Genomic DNA, 26,912 nt, shown 5'->3' on the forward strand with positions numbered 1-26,912 from the left:
CAAAGGATAAAAGAAGAAATATTCTTAACTATGAATGTTTCATTGAGGAAGCTGGCAATTCTAATCCCTGTTCCTTTTTCTCACTCATATAACTGGTCATTTACTAAACTATATATAAAAAAATAGTTAAAAGAAAAAGTCAAGGTGTTGAAGAAGGAAAAGGACATCAGTAGAACTGTTGAAATCTAAATCAGGTTTGCAATTTAGTCAATAGTATTAGACCAATGCTAATTTCTTATATTTGGTTACATAAGATATTAACATTAGGGAAATCTGGGTGAAACGTATATGGGTACCCTCCCTACTATTTTTGTAACTCTCTAAGTCTATAAGTATCTCAAACTACTTTTTTGACAAAAACCTCAGACTAGTTATTGGGGGAAAGGGGTGACACGAATATAAACTAAATGAATGGGATATACCCTGTAATGACAAAGTCTTTTTAAAAAGCCTAGGTATAGGAGAGCTAGAAGCTTAGGAATGCCCATCAAATATGAAAATGCGACTTCAAAAGTATAGGATCACATGTAATCAATTTCCAGCATTCAGACTTTCAGATTTACCTGACGCCTAGCAAGAACCTCAATAATGCAGGGTAAATTATGAGATACTCCAACTGAAAGAAGCAAAAAGCCAAGTTACTTCCAAAACCTTTAAAAGAATAGGTCTTCGATGGCTTTTCTACCTCAGAGATATCTGTGAGATGTTTCTGATCCCTCCAGAATAAATGAACTCCCCCCCCGCCCCCGTGTTTCCCACATCACCACCGCCTATGGCACTTAACAAATCTCAGTGCGTTCCTAACTCGGGTGCCAACCCCTCAAGGCAGATACCTATTTATTGTTTATCTTCCCTCACGCCTTAATTCACAATAGGTACTTGGAGAAGTTTTTTTTTTTTTCAAGGAATCAGTGAATTTGTTTGGCGTGGGAGGGGGTAAGGGGGGGAGCAGAACATGTACAGTGTAAAACCTTTTTTGTAAGAGCACCTTTGGTTCAGTGTCCTCCCCAGAGTTCAAGTGAGGAACAAGCCATGAGGAAAACACTTCTCTGAAGCCCTTGCCAACTTGAGGGTGCTTGAAATATGCCCTCACTGCTATATAGAATTAAATTTAAATGATCCTGAAAACAAGTGGGGCCTCTATGAGAAAAGCCTTGGGTGGCATAGTCTCAATACATTTGTCAGTTTGTTCTTTTAAAGTTCCATCTGTGGTTTCTAATACTGAAATCCTGGTTACCTGAGGGTATAGGCGAGACGAACATATCTCACAATTTCTACCTGGGCCAGTTTCTGTCTCTTATGGCTCATTTCAATAAGTCCCAAGAGGGCAAATCAATCAAAAATTAATTGCCAGTTATCAGTTTGTCATTTTGAACATGCTATTGAAAGTAAAAGGGGAAAAATACCATTTGAAAGAAAATATAATGAAAAGAGAAAGTCAGGCAGAAGTCAGCATATGGAAATGGATCATCCTCAAACAGCCCTGGACTGGCTTTGACTTCATTGAAGCATCCTGTACCATGGTTGGTGCGTTTAGTATGCAGTGTGGGTGCTGCTGTTTGAAGGTTATTAAGTTTGACCTAGATTTTATTGGTGTTCACTCTAATCTACTCAATTATCTTTGGGGGTTTTCATGTGTCTCTGGGAAGGATGAAGCACTGACTTCGACTGGCATATTGAGTAGTTGTAAAGATTTGATAAAATGCTAATTGATAATAATCAAAAGATTGAGTCACTACTTTGATAAATATTTTCTTGTTTTTTTGAAAATTATTAGAGAAATTCCTTTTTAATGAAAAGAGGAGTGGCTTAGTAAGAAAGAATCCCAGGAAGAGGGAAATAAAAGTAAGGATCCGATTTCGCTGGTATCTTTGTAGCTCCCACATCTTAGATCGGAGGATCATGGTGAAAGGCACCAACATTCTAGAGCTGTAGGTTCAGGAGTAACCATCAGAGGCCATAAACATTTCCTTCTCTGAATTCTAAGTCTAAATGCAAATCGCTCAGGCCCGAAAATCTCCATTTTCTTAAATGACATCCAGAGAACACAGACTTATAACTCCCTTGATAATAATTTCATAATCTGTGTTTTGAGACACCCAATTTCTCCTGTCTCTCAGGCCACATTAGTAACCTTGTAAGAACTAGAGCAAACAGAAGAGAAATGCCTGCGAGAGAGACTTGCACACCTAACACTGGCATATTTAGCTCCTGTTGCTCGCTGGTGGCCTCTCGTCGGGGACATGGTAGATGCCTAGGAGTGGAGCAGAAGGTGGGACGTAGGTAGAAGAGGCTTGACTTTTATTTGAATAACAACAAAAAGGACAGCAGCATTCTAGTGATCACTTTTATTACTATGATCACTAGTGATCATTAATACTTTCTTGGTGCATCTCCCTGTTTTCTCAGTTAGATTCTGAAAATTGTTCATTTTGCTTATATATTTTTTATTTTCACTCATTTCTGGTGATTCATTTAGAGATTTAATATTTTTTTCTTTTGCTTGGCAACTGCACTTTTCTTTCGTTATTAATTTTTTTAAAAAATAAATTTATTTTTTATTGGTGTTCAATTTGCCAACATACAGAATAACACCCAGTGCTCATCCTGTCAAGTGCCCCCCTCAGTGCCTGTCACCCATTCACCCCCACCCCCCGCCCTCCTCCCCTTCCACCACCCCTAGTTCGTTTCCCAGAGTTAGGAGTCTTTATGTTCTGTCTCCCTTTCTGATATTTCCCACACATTTCTTCTCCCTTCCCTTCTATTCCCTTTATTCCTCAGCCATTAGAAATGACAAATACCCACCATTTGCTTCAACGAGGATGGAACTGGAGGGTCTCATGCTGAGTGAAATGAGTCAATCGGAGAAGGACAAACATTATATGTTCTCATTCATTTGGGGAATATAAATAATAGTGAAAGGGAATTTCATTATTAATTTTTAAAAGTATATACTACTTTAACATGCCTCAGATATTTTTAAAAATGGGATGGAATGCAAGATACTGTCTTACCTTGTCTTTCACCTCCCTCTTCATCCCCCCTCCTTCCAGAGACTCTATAAACACGTATGCAAGCAGAAAAGTATTCATTTACTTTCTGCTTGTCCTTCTTCTCTGGTATTTTTAATGGAAGAGCATGGCCTGGGATCAGACTGACTTGGATTCTCAGTTCTTCATCGCTAATATGAGCTAATAATGTCATCTTCACAGGACAGTTAGAAAGGTTAAATGAGACAAGGAATGTAAAAAACTTACCACTATTTCTGACATGCAGCTAGTGCTCAGTGAGCATGATTATCATTATTTATAACCTTTGAATGAATGGAGGGGCGTGAAAAGAAAAAAATGCATTCATTTCCAAGGGCTGCCAGAACAAATTACCACAATCTTGGAGGCTTAAAACAATAGAAATGTCTTCTTTCCCATTTCTTGAAGCCAGAAGTCTGTTTATAAGGTGGTACTCTGCGCTTTGCTTCTTCCACTTCTGGTTGTTGACATGTTCCTAGGCTCTAGGCTGTCTGCATTGATTTAAAGATTTTATTTATTTATTCATTCATTCATGAAAGACACACAGAGAGAGAGAGAGGCAGAGACACAGGCAGAGGGAGAAGCAGGCTCCATGCTGGGAGCCCGACGTGGGACTCGATCCCGGGATCCAGGACCACGCCCTGGGCTGAAGGCAGGCGCTAAGTGGCTGCGCCACCCAGGGATCCCTGTCTGTATGGATTTAATCTCCACCTCCTTGTTCCTCTGTGTGTCTCTTATAAGGACTTGTCACTGGATTTAGGGCCTGCCCAGATCACGGAGGATAATCTCATCTCAAGATCCTTAACTGAATTACATCTGCAAAGACCCTTTTCCCCAATAAGGCCCCATTTGGGGATTAGAGATGACCGGAATTACAATGCAGGCTTATCTTTTGGGATGGAGGGGACACCAACCAATCCAATTAAAATGTGTGTTTTTTTTTTCTTTTTTTGCTTATTTCAGGATGATTCATTTAATAATACAGATGATTCATTTAATAATACAGAAGGTATCCTTGAGAACCGTTAATGTACTGCAAACCGTCATACTGCAAACATGGAAGCATTAATTGGCATTTTGTTTTATATCAGTATCACACATAGTGATACTCACATAGTGAAAGTTTACTGGCAACCTACAAAATATAAAATTATCAAATTGGTGGTAATAAAATAGGCATAAATATTATTTTTTTTGCCAATAAATTGTTTGGTTTTCCTGCCACTCTTTGGCGCTATATGTATGTTTGTGCAGGGAATAGGGAAGGAAATGGAGTCGGAGGTTTAAAGAAAAAAAAAAAGGATACACTGATGAGGATTTTAATCCCACCTGAGAACAGAAACTTGAATCGGCTTGTCACATCTTCAAGGATTCACTTTTACTCTCTGTTGTAAATTTCCTATCCCAATGGGGACCCACCTTCTGTACATAATAGTGGAATGGCCTATTCATGCTGTCCTAGTGCAAAAGAGACGGAAGATATAGAGGCACCAGATGTATTTCCTCTATATCTTTTGGAACAACAAGAGGAGAGAGAATATTAAAATTTTTGTTTAGAATACATATGATTCTGCTTCAAAGAACCGCCATTTCTAAGAAAGTAGACTCTTGATTGCTATACAAGCATTCAAACAGAGGTAACTTATGCTACAAAGTCTTCATTTCATCCACCAGTATCATCATCATCACTGCAATGTCCTAAATCTGTATATGGCCAAGACACTGATTTCTAATTCTGATTTCTTTTGCAGTTGATTAACTTATAGCAACATCATACGTCCATAAAGTAATCGAGTGCTAGAGGCATTGTCTGTGATGTTAGCCTTTTCATAAACATTTTTTTAGTTGGCAGAATGTAAAAACTCTTGGCCATGTTAAACAATTAACCTCTCACTGGCTAAGAAATGCCTTACTAGTCTTTTTAATTCACTCCTCAGCCTATGTGTTAGGAATGCTTTAAGAGATGTATGATTTTCACTAGTAAATAGCTTCCAGTGTATTATTAAACTTTTCACCCTTAAAGCTTTTCTAAATCCTACTCAGAGATATGCTTTCCTCTCTTAATTAACAGAATATTTTCACTGATGCAACTTTGTTTGGTGGTTTTTTGAGGAAGGTAAAACTTAGTTCTGTTTGATATTTGTCCAGCAAGATTATTCTTGGCCCTCCAGTATTGATGCAATCTCATTGTCAGATCTAAAGTGGAAGGGTGGGATGCCTGGGTGGCTCAGTGATTAAGCGTCTGCCTTCTGCTCAGGTCACAATCCCGGGGTCCTGGGATCGAGTCCTACATCAGGCTCCCTGCAGGGAGCCTGCCTCTCCCTCTGCCTTTGTCTCTGCCTCTCTCTGTGTGTCTCTCATGAATAAATAAATTTTAAAAAAAACTTTTAAAAAATAAGTGGAAGGACAGGGTATATGCATAGGTCTCACCTATTGTCCAATACCCAGTGGTTATTAATCTTACCAGGACCTTCCTGTTGCAGGTGAGACATCTGTCCCTCCCTACTTCCTTCTCCATCCCTAAGGAAGACTGCATGTTACCAAGCAGTCCTTAGTCAGACTTTGGATTTCTTTGACATCACATCAAAAACCACAACTACCCAACTTTACTGCCCCCAGTTTTTTTTTTCTAACTCTTCTTCACTCACATATTTTTACTACGAGATAATCTCAACCTTCCCAAATTCATTTGCCACTCTCTATTCCTTCTCTAGCCATGTCTGTCCTCCCTGTCATTGCTGTCTCCTAGGATATGTCGTCCCTGGATGGATGGAAAGGAGCAGGTTCTCATGGGATGCTGGGACAGCAGGGCAGAGAAGAGGTAGCTACCTCAATTTTATATAGGTTGTAAACCTTGATATTTAAGGAGCAAATAGCAACTGCTTCCCAGAAACTCTCTGGCATTTAGTCAAACTTTTGCTTGCTTTCTTGTTTTCACATGACATTAAAACAAAACAAAACAAAACCCAAATACTGAATTGTATAAAATAGAGATAAGAGTTTCTCTAACTTAAAAAAAAAAGTATCCTATTCACATGAGGTGAGCAATCTTAACATTTAAATGTCTTTTCCAATTATTTTTAATGCTCATAGAACCGCATTTGTACATCCCTGAATGTATTTGACTTTTTTTAAAATCCAAAATTTGGATTTTCTCTAACTTTATACTTCTAGTCTGAGATCTATCATGAACATTGTCTATGTCATCACAGTCTAATTTGTGGCGTACCTGTGTGGCTCAGTGGTTGAGTGTCTGCCTTTGTCTTGGGTCGTGATCCCGGGGTCCTCAGATCGAGTCCCACCTCAGGTTCCCTGCATAGAGTCTCTCATGAATAAGTAAATAAAATCTTAAAAAAAAAAAATCTAGTTCATTATTTGTCATCTGTGCCCAGCATTCCTCAGTTTAAATGTCTTATAAATTTTAAGCCGTTTATTCATTGTTGAATGCATATTGTTTATAATTTTCCTGCTATTACAAATAATGTTGCAGTGCTCATGTTCATACAAGCTTTACGATTGCTTCTGCTGTATGGAGTCTCAAATTTGCTGGGCTTAGAGATTCACACTTTTTAAAATCTAGTAGTTTCAGCCAAATTGCATGTTAAAAAAAAAGGTGGGGGAGGGATAAATGATTTTACCCCCTCTCATGTATAGTGTACTTGAGAATTTTTATCTTTGATTTGTTTGTATATTTATTTCTTGCATTTAACTGGATACTGGAAAGGAGTGTATATCTGTAAAGGCTAGACTTATGTTTTGGGGTATGGATGCCTAACCACTATGGTTAACATTGCATGTACCATAGAAAGCCTCCTAGGAACCCCTTCCCCCTCCCAAGAGGAGAAATTTCTAAGTGCATTTACTGTGATTTCAGTAGCAGAAATTATTTTGATACATATTTACTATCCCATCAAGTACCTGAAATAAATACATGAATTTTCTGGGAAATGTTGAAAAGAATTTGAAGGATTAGACAAGTAGTAGCAGTAATAATTGTCTCTTCCTTCCTTGATAAGTGTGGGTTAAGGTAGAGAAAATATTTTTGCATGCATTTCCAGGAATAGAGAATAGGAATATTGTTGTCAAGATGGAGAAATAAAAACATATGCAATTCTGTACAGTGGCATGCCTTTAATTCCTGACCCCCCAGAGGATTTTTTCAAAACTCCCCTTTCAGCCTCTTTTAGTCAACTTGGTGTAATAGGGGTACTTATTTCTCACATATAAATCTCCCTATTTGTACAGTTTCTGATGTACTGTCTAAACAAGGACAAGTCATTGATTCTTTATTCTTCTGTTTTTGTGTCCATGAAGATAGAATAATATCCACATAATAGAAATTAGACCTTCACTGCTAAAATCAAGTTTGCAGAATGCTTAAAAACCCTTGGAGGGAAAGGTAATTTTAGCATAAATTAATGCTTTTTGATTTACATTTTGTAATGTATTTTTTTTTTTCGCCCATCATCCAGTCACCCCAACCCCCTGTAATGTATTTTTAATTTTACTTTTGTGAGCTGAATTTGAATTCATGCATTTTTATAACTTCTGTCTTTTAGATTTAAACTTCTTACCATACACGATAGCTTAGGTAAATGGTTGTGAAGTAGTGTGTACTTGGTGGTTGTGTAATTTCCTGTCCTGTGGCTGTGTGTATATTCTAATTTTAATTTCTAATTGCTCATATTTATGCCTTGTCTTCAGTAAAAAGCATTCAAAAATTCCTTTTATATATGCAGAATTATTGATGGTTTATTTGAGTGGTGTCTTGAAGAAATGGCTAATACACACACATACACACAGACACATGTTTATATATATAAAATATGTATACGTATGTATACAGACACATATATTTATGTATATATAAGTGGTTATGTATATTCATAAACACATAAACATGCTTCACATATACTTAAGAGTAAATTATAGTGTTTTTTCTTAAATACCTTTGATTTTCACACATCCTGCCATCTCCCATTTGGTACCTTCTATATTAAATCTCATTAACATGAGCCTGCAGGGAGAATGTTGAAATAAAAGCTTCTCCTGAATCAAAAAAAATATCATCTTCAGTGACTAGGTATTAATATTATGTGTCCAAACTACTAGAATTATGTATTGCCAACCAAAAATAATGAGTGAGAAGATAAGATTATCATGAGCTCCATTTGTCAGGAGGATGTCTCCACTTGATGAAGTCACTCATCACCTGAAGCAAATTTGATAGATGAGATTCATCACCTTTCCCCCAAATGTGACCCAGTCTTCTGCTTGATATAACAGTCTCCTCATCTCACAGACTTCAAACTATGGAGTCAGCTCTGACGCCCTTTTCTCAGCTCAACAATTAATCTATGATAAAAATGGCAAAGTCTTGGGGCTACTTCTTTTCACAATGTTGTTGTCTCACATCAAACTTTTCAGCATTTGTAATAATGAATATCCCCCTACTGGTTTATGGTCTACTCTTGGGGCACCTAGCTCTGGGTTGGGGGCATTATAGGAACTAAGTAAATATATGTTGAATGAGTGGATAAACCCTACAAAGATTCATTGTAATAGTTTATTAAAGTACAACTCTCATCAAGTTACTCTGCAGCCTGCAGATTCTCGGTAGATCTCAGATAGCAACAGGGGAAAGACCAAACTCCTCACTGTAGTGTTAAGAGCCATTGAGAACTTGCTGTCCTTGTTTTGTTTTTATCGCTACTCTCCTCTGGATGTTCTGTTGCAGTCATGCTAATTTTTAAACCAGCTCTAATATTTCATGCTTCACCCCAGGTCTATCATGCCTTGTTCCTTTAGTCTGTATTTTCAGGCCGGATGCCAGGGTGTTGTATACTCTAGAATCACCTAACCTGTCCATTCTCCTCTAAGCCAAAGGCTTAACTTCCATGCTTAAAAGTTCACCTAATCAACTTTGATCCACATTAGTATCTCCTTCCTTGGTGCTCCCAAGGAAGTACCACTCTTCCTTAACACTGCCATTTTTTCTTGAATACTAGGCTTCTTCTCCTAACTCGTGATGGTAAGAATCTTCTGTACTCTTCTCTTCCCCTGAGGAATGCAGATATAGCTTTCTGAACAGTGGGAATGGTAGGTGGAATTTATAATCTCTGAGTGTCTGCAGATAGAGGATGGAGAAGGATGAATGGAGCAGGAGGTTGCTATTGTAGACTGCATCAGGGTAGAGGGGAGTTCAAGAAGGCACAGAGGCTGGGACAGTTCCTGTAACACCCAGAGAGTAGCCTCTGAAAGAGAAGGAAGTTCACCAAAATAAAAAGCTCTAGAAATGAATGTTTCCTTCTTCAAAATTTTGCTTTAGTATAAGCCTGTTTCCTGGGCTGCAGAACTAGAGTAATTTCATGGCATTGTACTCTGGCCATTAATGCACTGGAAGTTTGTTCGAGAACCTTTAGGTGAAAGTCGTATAACCTCATTACACCCTATCATGCCTCATAAGGTACTTCTTTTAGGGCCGTCAATAAGTGAATTTCTATATAAAATGGACTCATATTTCTTCGGACTGAATATGCAATTATCTCATCTACCTTGACTAAACTATTTATTTAGGCACCTAACCAGCTGAATAAACAAAATCACTGCATTAATATTCTTAATTCTGCCAGCAAAGTGCACCACGGTTTGGTTACTGCTCACAACTTCTCCCTCATTTCGTACTACTCCCCCACTCTCCTTGCCTTCCCACTACTCTTTCTTTGAGTTACTCAAGTCCCCAGGATTTCCTCTGGACACAGGACTTTCGTGTATGTTCTCAATCTAACCTGAAATGTCCCTTCCCTACACAGTCCTCTTCACTCTCCCAGGCTAGGTCACATTCCTCTTTTAGAAATATTTGTGGCTTCGGGTACCTTTCACATAGTTCATAGGACAGCTAAGTTCTTAACACATTGTTGGGTGATGACTTGATTAATGTCCATCTTTCCCACGAGAATTGAAGTTCTTTGAAAAGATGGACTGTATCTAATTTTTGCTCATTTTTGTATCCCAGTATCTACAAGGTACTCAGTAAATGTATAATAAATGAAGTGAGAATTTAAATTTCACTTGTGAACCCCGTTATTTTACTACTCCATAGATACAGTTTTCTATAACATTGTTATCCCTGTTCTCTAAACCCTCTAATATACCAAAAAAAAAAAATCCAAATACATGTGAAAAGACTTCTAAGCATAAATAGTTGAAAACAGGGCTTTGCTTGTTACATAATTGCCTATCTAGCCAAATATTAATTTTTGTATTTTCCACAATAAAGAGGGTATGTTGACAGTTTTTTTAAGGATAGAGTACCTTCCTCCATGTGGTTTTGGAAACCTTAAATACAATTTAAGCACCAATATTTGTCTGATTCCTGGGAAGAATATACACAGAAATATCTGAAACATCCTCAAAGCCTGGTACATTTCAATAGAGGGAGCATAATGCTTTTACTACTCTACTTTGTTGTACAGAGTTTTCTCAGTAGAGTGAACACTAAATCAGTTATCCAGCAAGTTCATATTAAAGGCAAGATGTTCAAAGAATTATTCCACAAGACTTCTTATGCCTAGATCTTCAAGGAATGCCTGCATGGTTTAGTGATACTAAACTATAAATAATTCTGAAGGAGAGAGAGAAGTTTGATGGCTTAATAAGAAAGGGGTCAGTTCACTCTTGACCCTGAGGTTGCGAATGCAGAGATACTGTTTGTAAAGATAAAGCTTTTTTCTCCTTCCATAGCCGATTTTCTGAATTTCTTAGCAAGAATCTGCTTTGACTTTCTTACTACTTTCCTGAGTATACCCATAAACCAAAAGATAGGCGATGTTTGAGTACAGCTGCCTAGAAAACAGCATACATGGTCAATGTGTTCACCTCCCTGCCTCTCCCTCATGAGCCACATCCAGTCAAGAAGTGACTACTGTCAGTTCTGCCACAGGACTGTCTTGATTGTTATGTCTTCTACCTCTCCATTCTAGGAATGTCCATGTTCAGCACCAACAACCTACTAAGCATTCTCTCACTTTGGGGTTTGGCCCCCACCCACCCGACAGTCCCTCTCTCTCACTATTGACATGGTGGTTCTTCTGAAATACAAATCTAACCACTCTATCATTTAAAAACTTTAAATGACCCATAGCAACAACAACAACACATTAATATAAAAATTGTAACATATGCCAGTACCATTCAAAGTATTTTACATATATTAAGTCATGACTGTGTCCTGAGACAGTAAATCTAGAAACTGTTAGTAGTCATCACTTTTCTATAATAATAAAGTTGATGTTGGGTGAGTACCTGTTTTGACCAGGCACTGTTCTCAGCACACACCTGACAATCCTGACAATATTAACTCATCTAATCCCAACAACATTTCATGAATAACGACCTTTTTTTTTTTTAATTGTGGAAACTAAATTGTGAATCATTAACAAAAGGTTAAGCATCTTGCCCGAGGTAATATGGCTAATGAGTGGAAACACAGCATTCAAACCCAGACAGACTAGCTCCAGAGTCCATGTTCTGAAGCCCTGCTCCTGCTGCCTTTCCAGAGAAGCTCCCTGATTTTAGTGCCTAATTCGCCAACTTATCCGGCTTTCCTTCACCAACCTCAGTTTCCATTGGCATTGCATTCTTCTGACTTCTATCACACTGAACTACACAGACGCTCTTGTAAATGAATCCTTCTCCTGGACCACGTTGGTTCACTCAAGCTCTTCATTGCTTCTGTAAAACATTTGTCTGAGGTTATGACCCAGCATGTTCACAGCTGAAAGGTTACACACTAGTAATACTATGTACTCTTGTTCCCACCTGCTAAAACGGACAGCCTAAAGAAAAAAAAAATCAGCTGTAGTTATTTCCAAACATATTTATGCTAGTTTTGCCTATTATGGTCCACATTTACTTTAATTATTATATGAATTGATGAAATACGAATAAGAAAGAAAGAGTCAAGTGTCTTGAAAGACTAATGTACAATGAGTTTTCTTTTTTAAAACAGCGGTCACATATGATCAGACAACTATAAATGCCTGGGAAAAATTTGTGAAAGTCTAGAATGCTTTTTTATTCAGATTTTGAAATATGATTTTTAAAGTTTTTACTCCAAAGTAAAGAAGCTTAACTGGGAATTCTAAACGCTGTTATATGAATATGGTTTAGAAAAGATTTACCAGAGCTTCAAATTTTGAGCGTCTACCCAAAGAGAATGACTTCTTATCTCAAGAAATTGAATTAGTTGAGCATTATGTGCTTCGTAATACAATGATATGATTAAGAAATGAATGTATGAGGGGTGCCTGGGTGGCTCAGTTGGTCTGCCTTTTGATTTTGGCTGAGGTCATGATCTCAGGATTGTGACATCAAGCCCTGGGTGTGTCTCTGCACTAGGTGTAGAGCCTGCTTAAGATTCTCTCTCACACTCTCCCTCTGCCCCTCCTGTACTTGCAGTCACTCTCTCTCTCTAAAGAAAAAGAAATATGAATTTATAATTTCTTTTAGTATAGTTCCATCCCTTGCCAACTTAAAAAATATCACTCTGACAAATATCAATCTGGATTGTGTTGGATGCGAGGATATCTGTCTTTGGAATATGATACCATACTTAGTGTCACACCCACATGCTAGCCAAACCACAGAACTTAGGGTTCTTCCAGTATTTACCTATGAGGCACTTTCTGATGTCTCATTTTCTGCCTTTGAATGTGCTTCCCTTTTGCCTGAAATGCCTTTTCCTAACCTTCTTTTTGCTAACTGATTCATCTGTTAGTTTTAGATATTACCAAGTCTGCAATATCTTTCCTTCCTTTCAAGATTGGCTGTATATTTCTCTAAATGTCTATTAGAAGCAACTACCGAGACAAAATGTATTGTAATTAAAAATTTGGAGGAAATAAATGTATTCAGCCTTTTCTACACTTTTTTTTTTCTCTTATGGGGAAGACATGGTAGGATGGTTTTTAAAAATAGAATGAAAAGTAATAAACCTTTCTAATCCTAGTTTCCCATCCAAAATAAATTTACAGGGTAATCACATACTTGGCTATGACTTAAAGATTAATAATATTACGGTGCTGAAGATAGAACCCATATGACAAAGGAATCATACGAAATTTTGATTTGAGAATACCAAGCTCCAAAACTTGATTTTTTTAAAGTATCGTGATCATTCTGATTATTTGTGAAAGGGAAAGCTGTTAGTAATAGTTATGCAACTTCAAAGCAGATTACAAAATTTGGTATATAACTAGCAGTAAACAACAAAGTAGGTTCAGGTGGATGTAGTGGTTTCCATGGTAAGCCTGTTTCATCTAATCAAAGTGATACTTTGTAATCATGAAGAGGATATAATTATAAGCATTTATTATCTAAGTGGGATGATTTTTGATAAGGGTAAAACAGGATTGCTTTTATTAGAATGAGATAGAAATCCAATCAGAAGGTATAAAGATTATGGTAATTATGTGGTTCTGGTGCTTAAGAGAGAACATATGCTTCTCTTGGACTCACTTTCACTGGCGAATAGCCATTTAACCTAAGATGCACTAGAGCTGTGAAGCTGCAGTACTTAAATGTTGTGCTTCCCTAGTGATCTGTCTATATAGCAAGCCCCCAAAACAAGCGGGTGAGATGAATGCAGTTACGTCTCAATAAGAACCATTACCCCAAGGGTGAAGTGGCCACACACCATGTACACCAAAATATTATCTCTATAATCAATAGGAACTTGGTATGTGTAGGAAGCAAGGGCTCTACTATAGTAGAGATTCATGGATTTGAATATATCTGGAAGTGGAAGAACAGTTTTCAGTGACAGCTCAACATTCAACTGCGTCCATTTTGCTCTGGGCTGCTAGTCCTATGAAGATAATTATGTATGACAAGATCTTGTCACTTTTTATTAACACCTTTCAAATGTTCCCCCTTTGCCTCCAACATAGGGTAGATACTTCATAGATTGATATTTAAGTTTCTCTACAATAAGTCCATCCCCAGCTTATAATGTACATTTGCTAACTTCCACTAAACTGCATTCCAGCCTAACCCAGGGAATTCAGGGTTTTTTGTAACATGAATCCTTGATATATTTTATCATCTGCATATTTCTGGTCACATTTTGTACCACTCATGCCCATATTTATATTTTTCTGATTTCTAGAACAGGATCAACTCAGTCAGAATTAATCATTATTTTTAAGATTTTATTTATTTATTCATGAGAGACAGAGAGTGAGGCAGAGACACAGGCAGAGGGAGAAGCGGGCTTCATGCAGGGAGCCCGATGTGGGACTTGATCTTCGGTCTCCAGGATCACACCCTGGGCTAAAGGCGGCGCTAAACCGCTAAGCCACCAGGCTGCCCCAGAATTAATCTTTTTTTAAAGGAAGATATCATAGTCATTAAGTGCACAGGCTTTGTGGGTTCATATCCTTTGCTATTTTCTTGGTTTGACAAAGCCTAAATTATTGTCATTTACTATACTACCTGGACCACGATAAGTACTCAGTAAATAGTACTCGATTATCATTATCACTTGATCTCACATCCATCATTTATGGCATTCTGCTTTGTGTTTTAACTTCTATGTACATCATCTTTTGCTCTATATTATGTTTCTTGAGGTCAGAGGCTTTGCCATCCTTTAACTTTTTAATCTTCCTGAATACACTTTGTTCAAATTAGTCTACAGTGCCCATGAAATTAATCCATTCAGATAGTGCTGATGCCGGTGATCTAATTCTATCCTTTATATAATATTTTGAATTATTTTAGCTTTGATCATAAGTTAATTTCATTTCTATTAACTATAAGCCATCGATTTTTTCCCCTATCTGGTATGTTGTGGGAATTTCCTATCTAAAAATCTAAGACAAAATGCTCTTCCCTTATCAAGATGTCAACTGATAGCCTCCTTAAATAAGTATCTAATACTCAATACCTATACTTAGGTTTGGTTCAAATTCTCTTAAAAATTAATTTGTAGGGCAGCCCTGGTGGCTCAGTGGTTTAGCGCCACCTTCAGCCAGGGCCTGATCCTGGAGACCTGGGATCGAGTCCCACATCGGGCTCCCTGCATGGAGCCTGCTTCTGTCTCTGTCTCTCTCTCTCTGTCTGTCATGAATAAACAAATAAAATCTTTAAAAAAAATTAATTTGTAAATGAAGCTTCCAGCAATGTGGATGAAATGCCCATGAGGAAGACTATAGAGAGAAGCCTTCAAATTTGGTACTCACCATTTTGATTTTTAAAGATCAATTAACACAAACTAAGGCAATTTACTTTTAACAAAGTAACCTCTCCAAGTCTCAAATTTCTTATCTGTAAAATGACTGTGTTGTCTGAAGATATAAACTCCTTTTTAATTCAAGATACTATATGATGCTATTGTCAAAAATGAGAAAAAGAATAACTTATTTTTTAATAGTATTATAAAGGGGACTACTACCAAACTTCGCACTGTCCATTTAGTTAATATATGTTTACCAAGCACCTATTGAGAATATAGACAGAAACTATTTTAAGAATTAATAAGACAGTGTTGAACAAGATATTTAAAGTCTCTGCCTCCATGGAATTTACAGTGAAGTCCAGAAGATAGATAAAAATCAAGTATACCGTGAGATAGATTTTAAAACCAGGGAACAGATAGTGCTGTGAAGAAAGGTATGCTAAGGGGTAGAGGGTGACAAGAGGAGTTATTTTAGATAGAATATTTAAATGGGAACACAGAATGCAAAGAACATTCCATGCAGAGGATAGCCAAGTACGGAAAAGGGCCAGAGTCAAGAGGACTCATGGTATGTTGAAAGAACATGGAAGAGGCTAGTGTGATGAGGTATAATGAACAAGAGGAGTTGAGACTGAAGGTGTTGTGAGGAAACAGATCCTGTAAAGCAGTGATTCCCGGAGGGGGCAATTTTGTGCCCCCACAGCCACCCTGGAGATATTTAGCAATGCTTGGTGACATTTTTGGTTGTCAAACTGTGGAAGGGATGCTATTGACATCTAGTGAATGGGAGCCAGGGATGTTAATAAACATTCTAATTCATGACTAAGAATTTTTCTGGCTCATCCTATCTAGAGTGCCAAGCCTGGGAATCTTGGATGTAAGGGCTTGTTGGTTCACAGTAAGCAATTTGGATTTTATTCCGTGTGATGGGAAGCCATTGGAAACTTTTTGACAGGGCAGGAGTATGACACAATTAGGTTTGTTTGGCAAATGACGTGGAAAACAGAGATATAAACACCAGTGAGAAAGTGACTACAGGAGTCCAGGTAGGAGATGGTGGTGGCTTGGGCTGAGTGGTATAGTTCAGGAAGAAGAAGGTAGTTGTTGGATTTCAGGTATAAATAAAAGTGAATCCAATTTTTTTTCTTTTAAGCTATGGGTTTTCTCTGTGGTTTCAAGTTTTACACAGTGATTTATATTATTTAAAAATGTACTTTAAGAGGACAGTAATTTGTCTATATAGAAGACTATCGAGAAGATGTGACTTATGGAGGACTGACTTTTCAATTTCTATGGCACACAATATAAGAGATCACATCTTTTCAAAATTCACTTTTTGCACATGCATCTGATTTCTTGCAAGCAAGAGGATCCCCGTACAAACTCAGTGGATATAGTAGCCTATTTTATGTTGTGTAATATTATTTTGGGTTACATTAGAAGTTTAATAAGAGCTCATCTAAAGTGAATTCCTGTTCTTCCTATCTGAATTGAACATCCCCTGAATTTTGTCTTCCAAAATGGAAAAGTCAGGCTTATGTTCGAGAGCACATTCCTTGGAAGCTGAGAGGATTGCTTTCTGCTTACTTGGGGTTTAGGTCATTCATGGCAAATATTCAAAGATAAGTATGAAACAAAATATCCTAGGAAGCTTTAGATAAGCTTTATGTTTATAACAAAACAACATGGCATGCAGGCATTCTGATCCATAATTTCATTCATGCTCTGTAGCCCAGAGTCTTCATTGGTCAGGATTGTGTCACCACATCATAGTCCTATGTAAGGGGAAAAAAAACATCTTTTCTGACTTTCAAGCAATTCAGTCACATATTTACATGGTATTCTGGTGTTCTAGACATTATGGTTTTATAATAAATTCATGTAGGCTGGAACAAGTAGGGCTTGAATTAGCAAGATCTCATATTTGGTACTTACTAAAACCAATTTTATTCACATTTACATTTTATGAAGAGTAATCTGTAGCTGTTGGATGTGTAATCTAGTATAGTGACTTCTACGAAGTCCTTATATTCTCTCTGTATAATACTATTTGTTTGAATGAAATTGTTAAAGATATATTAAGGAATATTCAGTTGGAAGAAATGATTGATGATTAAATGAATCCCTGCTGACATTAATTAGGTAGTCTACTATTTTGCAATAGTGGTCATGTAAAAAGAAGGATCTCAATTCAAATTTAACCAAATTCCAATTGCTTCTTGTGATGTGGTTGTATTTAGAAATGTTATTGGTGTGTAATTAAAACTTTAAACAGTGATTTAAAAATTAATTACTAGTAATCAATTACTAGTGATTTAAAAATTAATTACTAGTAATTTAAAGATTAATTACTAATAATGAACCCAAAGGCTCATTAATTTTGTTTGTAGAAAATAAAGAAAATAGCATACATTCCTATTAATATTAAAAGGAATATTCAGTTTGCAGAACTGAGATCAAAGCAAACACATGGAAAATTGTTCATATTTCCTCCAATATCTAAGCATTATTGGACCTTACATTAAGAAGCACTGAGATGTGCTTTTCCCCCTGTATAAATATAAAGTAGGAAAAACCTACTAACATAAATGATGAATGATACAGATACCCAGGAAATTATTTTGAGAGAGGACTTTGTAAACAAGTACAATACCATTTATAATAAATATTGATTTAAAAAAAAATAAAATTATGTATTACAAGCCCACTATTTTATTTAAATTGTTTTGCTAGAAAGCTTTGCATGGAATAATGATATGAGTCACTTTTTTTATTCCTGATAAGATCCAGTTTAACAGTAACTATACTGATTATGGTGCTTAAACCTTTGATATTTCATGTTTTTATCATTTTTAGCAAAAACTCATTCTGAATATATACAAGTTAGATACATTCTTTTCTTTGCTATGTGGAGTTATCTTTTCTATATTCAGATAGTTTGTATAATGTTTATAATTATGCTATAACTCAATAATTCATTTACCTACATAAAAATTTTTGACTTAATCTTATCTGAAATAACTTAATATGGGATGTATTATAATAGCATTTAGAATAGGAGAAGAATAAGAAATTAAGGAGAATTAGAGAATAATTAATAATAGTATCTTTAGAATGAAACAATTTTTTTATTTTTTATTTTTTTTAATTTTTAAATTTTATTTATTTATTCATGAGAGACACAGAGAGAGAGAGAGAGAGGCAGAGACAGAAGCAGAGACACAGGCAGAGGGAGAAGCAGGCTCCATGCAGGGAACCCGACATGGGACTCGATCACGGGTCTCCAAGATCATACCCCAGGCTGCAGGCGGCGCTAAACCGCTGCGCCACCGGGGCTGCCCTGAAATGATTTTTTTTTTAAAGGATTTTATTTGTTTATTCATGAGAGACACAGAGAGAGAAGTAGAGACATAGGCAGAGGGAGGAGCCCGATGCAGAACTCGATCCCAGGATCACGACCTGAGCTGAAGGCAGATGCTCAACCACTGAGCCACCCACATGCCCCTAGAATGAAATAATTTAAATATACTTAATTTTCCATACTATTGTAATGACTGGAAATCTTCATTATAAAGTTTCCTATAAAATATCTCCTTAATTTATGATGCTATATCTTCAGGAAATAATGCACTAAGGAAAAGAGAATTTTTTTTTTTTTTGTAAGAGAATGGGATTTGAATTAATTTTATGTTCTTTACCTGTTAGCTTTCTCCTATCCCTTCCTCATAGCTTGATCCAGATATTCATAATACCTTTCCTGGCTGTTGTAGACTAAAATAAAATACCATCCTTTGAACACCTATTTGGTTAGCAACATTTGATATTTATTTATTCCTCAATTCGTCAATTATATTTCTTGCAGATGCTTCCAACTTGTTAAATTTCATGTCATATATATTTTACAGACTTCAGTTGCTTATGTTCAAATCATGATATAAGTTATAATCTTGGTAGTAGGGACAAGATTTTATTCCTTTCTGTGCTCACAGGCACACTAGTTATACTGTTCCACATAGTAGTCACTCAATAAAAGTGTGTTTATAACAGGAAATAAAAAGCAGAGTCCACATTCTCACAGAATTCTTAAACTTACCCTCATAAACTAACCCTAACTCACAAAATAACACAGCATAAACTGCCACCTCATTCATTGCTGGATTAATCAACACAGCCTAAATATTATATATGTGGCCTGATTTAGAATCTAATTCTTAATGTTGATATCTTTTTCAAATTTTCATTAATGACTACAGCGATTTTTATGGCTAGCTGTAGATATTATTAATACAGGAGAAAACATTCTTTTAAGGAAATTGTCACATCTATGCTCCTATAATCCAAATTTAGAAAAAAAATGTACATCAGAAATATTCACTATAAAAAATCTTAGTTGTACTAAGAGCATTCATATTAAACTTACAAAATTAATTCTATGACTTTATTGTGAAGATGTATAAACCTTACTTCTTGTTTAAATGAACTAAATAGATTTGCTCTAATCACCTAGCAACAATCTGCAGTCTATTTAGAAGATGACATTTCATTTTTTTCCAGTGAAAATATGTTAAGGACCTATTCTTTGGAATCTCAAATAATTATGATCCATGTTGCAATGGAAAGGAAATTATGGAATCTGCTGTATATAGTCTTTGCCCTGACACTAACTAACTAGGTGACTTCACCTAAATGCTTTTGGCCTCTGCTTTATGTATACAAAGATGAATTTTATTAGATCATCGCTGGTGTCTTTCCAACTGTGATCTTAGGAAATGTCCTCACTTATAGGTAGCTCAGGTGATCCAACTTCCTAGAAAGAGTATCACCTAATTTGCTTAAATTCACCCTCTTTTAATTATATACATTTATTTTTTTAATTACATGCTTTTCTAATTCAATATAAGCTCCAAAGAAAAGAGTATTATACCTTAGCATTTTTATACTATGCAAATATAACAGTTGGTAACATTTAAAGTTAAAGTAGAGAATGGGTCTATTGAGCAGCAGAAAAGCTTACCATGTTTATAGCAGAGGTCTTTGGGCTTTTTAGAATATTGGTGCTGATCATGGATTTTGATGTACAAAATTTAACTTTATTCGTTAAACAGTTTCAAGCTCACTTCCCTTCTTAAAATCTTTCTATAGGATCAAATAAGCAACAATGGCTTCATGATTAGGTCCCATAAACATTTTAATCATGTCTCAGAGACCTGATCTTATTTTGTCTGGGTACTAATGAAGCTATTATTTTCCTGATTTATCATTTTATTATGATCATCAAATTCTCTGTATCTTTTTGTTTTATGTATCTTTCTTATGAGCATCATGTAGCTAGAATTTTTCACAGTTGGACAATAATTTTTTTTCAATTAGCTATAGTAGTTCATCTACTTTTATTATGATTAGTGATGTATTTAAATACCATCTTATTTTGTGCTTTCTATTGATCCTGCTTTTTCTACTTAATCTTCTTAAATATTTTTAACATTATTTGAGAGAGAGAGAGTGAGCGAGAGAGAGAGCCCAAGTGGGGTGAGGGGCAGAGGAAGAAGCAAGGACCCTGATGCAGGGCTCAATCTTGGAACTCCAAGATCTTTACCTAAGACAATGCTTAACCAAGTGAACCACCCAAGCGCCCCTCTACTTTTTAATTTTCTGCATTCTTTTGCATTGACTGAGATTTTTTAAAGTTTTATTTATTTTAGAGAGAGACAGCACACACGTAAGTTGGAGCTGAAACCAAGAGTGTGATGAAGCTTAACCAATTGAGCAACCCAGGCAGGCCTGCATTAACTGAGATTTTTAAATTCTATTTTCCGTCTACTGGCTGGGGAGTTGTAGATTACATTTCCATTATGATTTGTAAAATATTATTTAAATGTATACCAAAGTCCAAAGATAATAAATATCTCTACTCTTTACTAGAAAAATTCAAAAACCTTAAAATTTATTTTCAATCACTTTCCTCCTTTTCTGCATGTTATTTTATGAAGTTATCATGTGGTAGAGTGAGAGAGGAATGGAGAGTGGGGGAAGAAGAGAGAGATCATGCAAGCTTTCTCTGATCTCTTCTTATAAGGGTACAAATCCTCTCATGAGGGCCCTACCCTTCCACCTGGGAGATAGTGCTTCAGCATATGAATTCTGAGGAGATATAACTCAGTCCATAGCACAAGGTAATTCAATTAAGAATGAATAATCTTTTTTAAAAAATGGGCTAGAAAATTTGGATGTCCATATGCGAGAAGAGGAAGAAGAAGAAGAAGAAGAAGAAGAAGAAGAAGAAGAAGAAGAAGAAGAAGAAGAAGAAGGGAAGGAAGGAAGGAAGGAAGGAAGGAAGGAAGGAAGGAAGGAAGGAAGGAAAGAAAGAAAGAAAGAAAGAAAGAAAGAAAGAAAGAAAGAAAGAAAGAAAGAAGAAAGAAAGAAAGAAACATGTACTTTCTTTTGTACCATATTTTAAAAAAAGGCCTAAAACTAGAAAGGTAGAAGAAAAAAATAGAAAAAGCTTTGTGACTTTGGATTACGCAAAGATTTCTTATGGCATAAAAAACAGGTGTTATAAAAGAAAAAAATTGCTAAATAGTCTTCATGAAAATTAAAAAAAATGCTTGTTCTTTGAAGAAAAACTGTTAAGAAAATGAAAAAAAGCATGCCGCAGATTAGGAGAAAATATTTGCAAAAACATGTATCTGGTAAGAGTTATATCCAGTATGAAGAAGTTATACAACTTGATAATAAGAAGACAAACCACTGAAATTAATTTATAAAAGCTTTAATAGTTCACCAGAGAAGAAAGCAAATAACAAATACATACTCAGAAATATTAGTCATTAGGGAAAAGACAGGTTAGCATTCAGTTACCATATTTCACTTATAGAAACTTGCCCACATAAATATATATACTGATATATTCATAGCTACTTAGTTGATAATGGCCCCAACTGGAAACAACCCATGTGTCCATGAACTATTACTTGACAAACCAACTGTTTACCTATATGATATATTATTAAGAAAAAAATGATAGCAAATTTCTAGTACATGCAACATCATAAATTGATCTCAAAAACATTAGACTAATTTAAACACACCAAGAATAGAAGAATGCATATTGAATGATACAATCTGAAGGAAAGTCTAGGAAGGCAAAACTGTAGTGATAAGAGCAGCTCAGCCCAGTTACCTAGAACCAAAGATGTGAGTGAGGACAGATGTGCCTCCTGAGGGGTGTGAGGAAACTTTGTTGGATCATTAAAGTGTTTTTTTTTTTAAAGATTTTTAATTTATTTATTCATAGAGACACAAAGAGAGAGAGAGAGAGAGAGAGAGAGAGAGAGAGAGAGGCAGAGACACGCAGAGGGAAAAGCAGGCTCCATGCAGGGAGCCCGACGTGGGACTCGATCTGGAGTCTCCAGGATCAGGCCCTGGGCTGCAGGCGGTGCTAAACCGCTGAGCCACCAGGGCTGCCCTAAAGTGTTTTATATCTTGATCTAGTGATTATATGATTGTATAGATTGTTAAAATCCATTGATTATATACTTAAAAACGACTGGGTTATATTTCATGTAAATTATACCCTTGTATGGGAACTCTACTGTTAGTTTAAAGATAATCTACCTTTTTTTTCCTCTGGCAGCTTCTCAAAAAATAGTGGAGGCAAGAGGATCTTTAGGGTTCTACAGATTCATTACATTGTATCAAGATGTGATTTCCTCATATTGATCTTCCTTGTGTTTGGTTCACTTTGCATACTCAGAATTCTTGATTTCATCAGTTCTGAAAAGTTCTCTACCATTATCTCTTCAAATATTGCCTTCCCTTGTTTTCTTTTATTCTCTTCCTTTGAGACTTGGATTACACTTATGTATGTTACATTTGTTAGTAATGTCCTCCATGTCTCTTAGCACCTCTTATACTTTCTTTTATTTCTTTACCCCTCCATTCTAAATTCTAAATAGCTTTTTCTTTAGCATTTAGTAATCTGCTTTTTTGTCCACCTATTTAATTATATACAGTTGAACCCTGAATAATGTGGATTTGACCTGGGTGGGTCCATTTATATGTGGATTTCTTTTGACAAACATAGTGCACTACTATTAATATATCTTTTCTTCATTATGATTTTCTTGATAGCGTTTTATTTTCTTCAGCTTACTCTGTTGTAGGAATACAGTATAGAACACACATAACATAAAAATATGTGTGAATTGACTGCTTTTGTTATCATTAAGGTTTCTGGTCAACATTGGGTTATTAGTAGTTAAGTTTTGGGAGAGTCAAAATTTTTATGAGGATTTTCTACTGCACTGGGTGGGAGTCAGCACCCAACTCCCACACTATTCAAGGTTCCACTGCATTTTAGAATTTAGAAGTTCTGGGATCCCTGGGTGGTTCAGTGGTTTAATGCCTGCCTTTGACCCAGGGTGTGATCCTGGAGTCCGGGATCGAGTCCCGCATTGGGCTCCCTGCATGGAGCCTGCTTCTCCTTCTGCCTGCATCTCTGCTTTTCTCTCTTGTGTCTCTCATGAATAGATAAATAAAATCTTTAAAAAATAAAATAAAAAAATAAAATAAAATTTAGAAGTGCTACTTGATTTTTTTCGAAGTTCTATTTGATTTTTTTCGAGTGGCCTTTAAAAATAGGGTAGTGTTTCTTGTTCATTTTTAAAAGTTCCCTTTTTAATTTAAAAAATAATTAAATATGTATAATTTATAATCTGTGTTTGATAAATACAGTATTTTAAGTTTCTGAGGATCTAATTCTGCTGTATATTATATGCCTTGACTCATTAATATTGCTGTTTCCTTGTGGGTTCCGTTATTTTGGATTATGAGTTCTTACCAACTGGTACTTACCTATAGAAACTGAAAATTCTGAAATGAGTGATTTTTCTTAAAGAGACTCATATTTCCTTCTGCCAGATTCCTGGGGACCAATTAAAGTTAATTCTTAATTTTCTTAGACCACACAAGCAGTGTGAATTTGAACCACCATCTCACCTACAGGCAGGATGTGGATTCCCCCAGGAGAATTATTGTCTCTTCTAGATGCCAACCCTTGAGAGACAAGTGTCCTTCTTGTTCTCCTTTCCTGATGGTAGATTATGTCTTTCTAGTCTAGTCTATCAGTGATGATGATGGTGAAAGAGATCTAGTTCAAAAACCTGATCTAGCCGAGTCCTGAACTCTTGACATCTAGTTCCTTCAGGACAATGAAATCCCAGGGGTCTAGCACCTAGGGAGTAGTAAACATATTCATGGAAGCCCCTACTTTGCATAATGAGAATCAATGCAATTGTTTGAAAAATATTATTTGAAAAAATAAAAATACTACAATAAATCATGAATTATTAATACTAGTTACCTAAGTTACGAATGTGTGTATATGTGTGTGTGTGTATTTGGGACATACTTTGAGTATGAATTTGTTTCCTTCTTGTGGTAATCAAGGATCATATTGATAATTTTGTATTCAACTGATGACCTCTAAAGACTGAATTTTTTTAAAAAATGTTTTCAAGGTCAGATCAAATTGGAGGCAATCATTCTTCATTCCATTTAAAAGATCTAGTAACTTGTCATGGTAAAGCTAGTACAAAAAAATGCCTCTTTGTAGACAGGTAGTTAAAATACCATACAGAACTCATTTTGACTGTCAAACCAAAATTATTTGCAAGCCATAGATACATACAACCTTGTATGCTGACACCTCACTTAACTGTTAAATCACCTGAAAGATTATCTTGTCTTTCTTTTATGTGAATTCGGAAGCACAAAGCTATTTAAAATTCCTTCTCCAGAGGACTTCTATTAGGAGTCTTATATTTCTTTGGCAGTCCTAAAAGGAACCAGCTCGATATTTTAACATCATATTTTTTAAAGCTACTTTGGGTTATTTTTTTAAAAGTTAGATTGAAACCTAAGAAATATGCACTATGCAAATGGAATGAATTTTATGAGAATTCTGTAGCTCAAAGTGTTCTTTCACACCTGTCTGGTATCACAGTAAACCACTCCTATTAGCGCTGTGACATTCAAAAATGCAAGTGATTAGTAAGTGAAAATACAATCTATTTGTGTTTTCACCTACTACTTCCTGCATATTTAAATGTGCACAAACAGATAGGTTGTGTTTTCACATAGAAGTTTTAGAGTATCCCAGAAGGACATACAAATAAAAAGAAAAAAAAAAAAAGATTTATTGTACCATAAAAAATAGTCTATAGTCACAGTGCAACTGTGAGGAAAAGAAATTATTGAAGCGTAGCTCAGGTAATTTTAAGAGACTGATGCTAATAGATAGTGGAAGCTGAATACATTCTGAATTATGAAAAGAAAGGAAATAGTGGACCAAGGAAGACAATAGCAATAATAACTACCACTTATTGGATTCTTACCATATATCAGAATGGTACTGAGTCTTAAAAACAGTCTCAAGTATACCAGAATCCATTTATCAAGTGTCTAATACATACCACTTGATTCATGGAACAACTTTTTGAGTTAGGTACCATTATTTGCTCCATTGTTCAAGTGAGAACACTGACAGAGTTGCATCAACTTTCCCAAGGTTACATGAACTTGAAAGCATTCAGTCAGCTATAAAAGCCAAAATAGGCTGATTGCAGAGACTACGCTCTCTATTAACTTCTCCATTATATTCTCATTTAACTATTGACCTTCATCTCAACCCAGTTGGGGCATATTTTGTTCACTCTATTTTAAAAATAGGCAGATGGAAGTAGAAACTAAGTGACTTGCACAGGATTACTTATGAGTCCTAGTAGCAAGAGTAGAACTAGTTTAGTCTGGTTCCAGACTCTGAACTTTCTATTCTATTATTCTGCCATTGTTGCAGTGTTTTTTTATTCTTCAGTTATTCAGTCATTTGGTCATTTATTTAACACATATTTGTTGAACACTTTGTACAGTGCTTTCCTTTGGGCTCTGGGGATACAAAGAAAGGGAAGAAGAAAGACAAAGTTCTGAAGTTTACATTCTAGTAGAGAGGGAGATAGGCAATAAACAAAAAAACCAATACATGAATGTCAAGTGCTGGTAGCTGCAATGAAGAAAAATAAGGCATTGTAAGAGGCTAGACAATGATGGGAAGATGGGTGTATTCAAATCTGTTAGATAAGATGGTCAATGCAAGGGAATATGCAACTGTCACTGGTAATTTTACGATACTGTCATTTTCTATCACAAGTATCTTGACTCCCTGGTTCATATGACATTGAAACTGAATCTGAGTTTCATAACATTCTGGTTTCCAAAAGAATATGCTTGACTTCACATCTACCATCTCATTGCAGAAATGATTTTATGCTGGTTTTAATTCATAATTTTTTTTGAAGAGACAAAATGAGTAATTGTTTTCTTTCTAACTATCCAAAATAGTCAGCTTTATAAGGTGAACAAACATTTGGACTTTTTTAGGAAAGTGTGCCTTGCCAACAATTAAATAAAAGGGTCTTCTCCTATCATTAACACTTGATGTGGGATATTAGTTCTTAGAGGCAATCTCATGATAAAAGCAGTAGTGATGTCAAGAACTAATTGACAGATTTTAATTGAAGAACACTTATATTACAGAGTATATGACGGTGAGATGTGTTCAGCTTGTCTTTTGCTTTTCTTTAAAAAGC

General features: G+C 35.9%; 1 protein-coding gene and 1 long non-coding RNA gene across 6 annotated transcripts in view; one reads left to right on the forward strand and one right to left on the reverse strand.

The window, feature by feature from the left end:
- IMMP2L (inner mitochondrial membrane peptidase subunit 2) overlaps positions 1-26,912 on the forward strand; it is an 845,985-nt gene that overhangs the window by 608,390 nt on the left and 210,683 nt on the right. The window lies entirely within an intron of this gene.
- LOC144288564 (uncharacterized) lies at positions 8,582-12,367 on the reverse strand. Its single transcript, XR_013356513.1, has 3 exons — positions 12,212-12,367; positions 11,646-11,762; positions 8,582-9,283 (listed from the first exon to the last, which is right to left on the reverse strand). It is a non-coding gene; the product is annotated as an uncharacterized LOC144288564 (long non-coding RNA).

This window comes from Canis aureus, chromosome 18 (assembly GCF_053574225.1).
Source record: "Canis aureus isolate CA01 chromosome 18, VMU_Caureus_v.1.0, whole genome shotgun sequence".
NCBI classification, from domain to species: Eukaryota; Metazoa; Chordata; class Mammalia; order Carnivora; family Canidae; genus Canis; species Canis aureus.